General features: G+C 41.9%; 1 long non-coding RNA gene across 1 annotated transcript; it reads left to right on the plus strand.

Moving 5' to 3' along the window:
• The first annotated feature begins 720 nt into the window (after positions 1-720).
• On the plus strand, positions 721-3,654 carry LOC119305070. Its single transcript, XR_005148539.1, has 5 exons — positions 721-903; positions 1,199-1,365; positions 1,646-1,898; positions 2,256-2,341; positions 3,320-3,654. It is a non-coding gene; the product is annotated as an uncharacterized LOC119305070 (long non-coding RNA).
• Positions 3,655-3,869: the final 215 nt, after the last annotated feature.

The following is a 3,869-nucleotide window of genomic DNA, read 5'->3' on the forward strand; positions in this document are numbered from 1 at the left end:
CCTACAGCTTGTACATGAAGAAGTCCCTGTTTACCGACGGCGAAAACTCATCCTTGATCCAGCTTACTCCTGCAAATGTTGACCAACAGACAATTCTCTTCATGCCTTATTTATAACATCAAATTTCTCAACCTGATGGCATCTGTCAAGGATCTCTAAAGCCGATGGATTAAACTTGTGTTTTTCTCGTGTGTTCAGTATACATGGTTATCTTCATAGGCTAATTTCACTTTTGATGAACTGATGATAAAGCAACAATGGAAGAAGGTGAGCTAAAAATAATCTTGTTATCTATTGTTGTTGCATTTTCCAGTATGCGTGTATTTGTATCTACTACCCTATAAAAGAAAGAGAGGGACAGATCCAAACAATCACACACATTCATCGTCAAAATCTAACGGCCCATAATCCTTCTGTGTTTAACCCTGCAAACCACGCAATAAACCACCGCAATCCATCGATGGCTAATCTGCCCGCCGTTAAAAAAAACAACCGCTACCCGCACGACAGCACGACCTCTCTCGCCCGGAAGCCCCTCCTCTACCGCACGACCTCCCCCTCCTCCTCCCGCGCCCTTCGCCGCCCCGTCGTTTCTCTCGCAGCCGGCGCGCAGCCGTTAGCCGCAGGAGCTGCTCCGCCGCGCCCTTCGCCGCCTCTCCCGCAGCCGCGCCCTTCGCTGCAGGTCGCCACGGGAGCCGCCCCGCCGCGCCCTTCGCCGCCTCCCGTAGCCGAGGACGAGGCGAGGATCTCGGAGAGCAACGTGATGGTGGGGATCCATTGCTAGGACGCAAGAGGGTGCTTGTCAGGCTGCTCGCCGAGGTCGAGGGGCTACACCTAATCATCACGCACGCCAATGTCATCCCGTTCCTGGCTTCCACTGTTATCATAACCTTCATGGCAAAGGTAAGTTCGTTTAGTTAATTTACTCTCAGTTGCACATTCGTATTACAGTTTACAAGCTTCTTAAAGAGGAGATTTTGTTATGCTGTGACATTTCTTATGGCTACGGCTGTGAAGTTACTGTATTTTTTGCTTGTTTTTTTCTTTCAGTAGACTGTATTCAGTGATATGGTTACAGAAGCAAAGTGTGTTTTCCTTACATTAAACAAATAGTTGTTGTTCAAGTGTTAATGCAAGTGTCATACTCACCTGTCGAGATCGAAAACTGAACTGAAATCTTTATTTGTTATGTTGTCAGGTGGATGAGGGCTTCAATGTCTTGGCCTGCAGTCGGTATCATTCATCACCGTGCTTGACGGAACTGCTCGCCACCGAGTCGGGTGCACCACAAGTACGAACACGCCGCCATCTACCCACTCCTCCCTTGCTGTAGGTCGGCAGATGGTGAGGAACGTCCATCCCATGGTGAGTTTCATTTTCCTTTAGACGATTTGCCTTAAGTTTGGGCTTTCTACGGTGGACCACATTCTGGTGGACTACATTGTACTGAAGGTGGATTTGTATTATCGTAGATCCATGACTTCCAATTATTCCGCTGCCACACCGATGTACACTTTAGATTATGATAATGCAAATCCCTCCACCCCCACCTCCTCAGTTCGGAACATTGTTCCTATAATAGTGAAGATGAAAAACAATTGATCTTTTTGAGTAAAAAGCAAATTTTATCCTTGCTGAACCGCAGGTTGCAAGTTTCATCGTCCCACGATTATAAACAAACTGGTTGAGACTTGACGGCCAGGTTATTTAGACTGACCTACTGAACCAGGAACCAAGATTGCTGTGTTTCAACAATTGAGAAAATATCACATATGCAAAACCAGCTACCGACCAGATTGTTAGATCCTGGTGGTGTAAATAAGAACGAAAGCTTCTGAAGAGATCGGTGCACTATCTCTTATGCAATGCTACTGCAATTGATTACTTTCCAATCTCTGGTAAGATCTACAGAGCTTAGCAATATCTCTCTTCTCAAATTTACCAGGGTATATGATGTAGTTTCTTTTCATCTAATAAGGTGCATCAGGCTCATTGCTGAATAGTTTCTCTCAAATAATTTCTTTTTCAGCACATTTTGTATCAACTGCTAACTTTGAATCTTTGCTTCTTTAATCAGATCATGTCTAAATCATTAGATGGCATTTCCTGTTGTAGAGGCTTTCACACACATGCATGCCTAGATTGTACTTTCATTATATACGTGCTTATCTACTACCCTGTCAGCACAAGATGTTCCCACAACTCATGCCATCTACAACACTCAGGTTTCTAAGTTCCTATGATATTCTTTGTAGATTTATTCTGCTCATATTTATTGGGAACACTAGGAGGCATTGCAATATCATGGTAGCAATGACAATTACTAGCTAGCTGAACTGAGGTAATATATTTATTGTGTTGGTGGCTATGAGATGATTTTGCTGAGACTGCAAATTGCATGTGTTAAACCTATTATCGGCACTAGATTAAGCATAGTTGGAAGGAATAACCATTGTTTTAGTGCTGAAAATGTGTCACTGACAAAAACTATTGCCTCGGATGCATAGCTTAATCATTGTAAATATTTTGGTGATGTATTCAAAACAACATTTTCTGCACGTCCAATATTGACGGGTTAATCCCAGTCTCCCAATGGTTTATTTGCAAGACATGCCGCATTTTCAGCAAGCTTGAATCAAACTTGCTGGTGCCAGTTCTGCCCTTAAAACATACACGTCCCTTCTATATTTCACATGCATGGGTTTCTTTAAAAATGTACGTGTGGTGTAAGGGAGGAGGTTCTGAGTGTGCCATGCCCTAGTTTGTCCCCTCTTTACTAGGTTCAGGGCTAGGTATTGTGGAATTTGAGATCTCGCACTAAGCCCTCAAACTCTCTAGCAAGATTATGTTTACATTATTCGTAGGTACTAAAAAGTATTCGGTACAAATTTTGGGTGCCTCGATGGTGGTATTGAATCAAGAGATAAATTTTCAAATGAGACAGGTGTGGTAACTTTTTAATTGAAATGTTCATGTTACCCTGTATGGTTTGGAAACAAGTCGACAGAGTGCATTTTTTCAGTGTAGGATTGTTTGGAAACGAACGGTTCTCTTTTGAATTTTGCAGTTTTTATGACGAATTGTTCAATGTTGTTAATGTGCAATAGAAGCATTTTCAAGATTGCAAGAAATAACACTCCGGAATTGGAAAAAAAATGTGCTATGCAATTTTTAATCAAACACGCTATTCTAATTCCTTTCTACAAATAGATAAGCATAGATCATTTTCAAGTAAGAGAATTATAATAGCGCAAGCTCTAGATGGCTGCTTATAATTCAAAATACTCTTCATTGTCTTGATAAAGTAGTTCACTTGCAGGATGTGGGGTTAAGGTTGGAATGGATAAACCTGGGTGGTTACTGCCAAGCATTTGAAGAAAATTGAGCCAATGGAGTGTCTTGAAAGCATCTCCATATTTACAGCTGAACAGATTTGTTGTCATATGAAACAGAGAGATTGTACCACACTTTGTAAAATGCCGAGGCACATTACATGTTCTTTCTTACTACTTATTTTACCACATATAAAAAGGTTTCATTATTGCTGCTACCCTAAGAATTGTGTCATCATTCCTTATAATTGCAGTTTTTCATCCTTTGGGAATTTAGGATGCAAGGGATGGTATTTCATCAAAGGTGATTTTTGGCTTGAAGGCGGAGGTACGAATTAGCCTCTGAACATCATGTTATCTTCTTTTGGCCAATTACTCGAACCAGAGAATTGAATATTGCGTTCTTGTCTTCTTCCAGGCTAGCAATAATAGGACTTTGTTCAATGTGTCTTATGTACTTGATAGTGTTGACAAGAGCAAGCTTGAGGCAACCATCACGGGCGGTACAAAGTGATGCCCGCGGTGCTTGCTGCAGGA

This window comes from Triticum dicoccoides, chromosome 5B (genome assembly GCF_002162155.2).
Source record: "Triticum dicoccoides isolate Atlit2015 ecotype Zavitan chromosome 5B, WEW_v2.0, whole genome shotgun sequence".
NCBI classification, from domain to species: Eukaryota; Viridiplantae; Streptophyta; class Magnoliopsida; order Poales; family Poaceae; genus Triticum; species Triticum dicoccoides.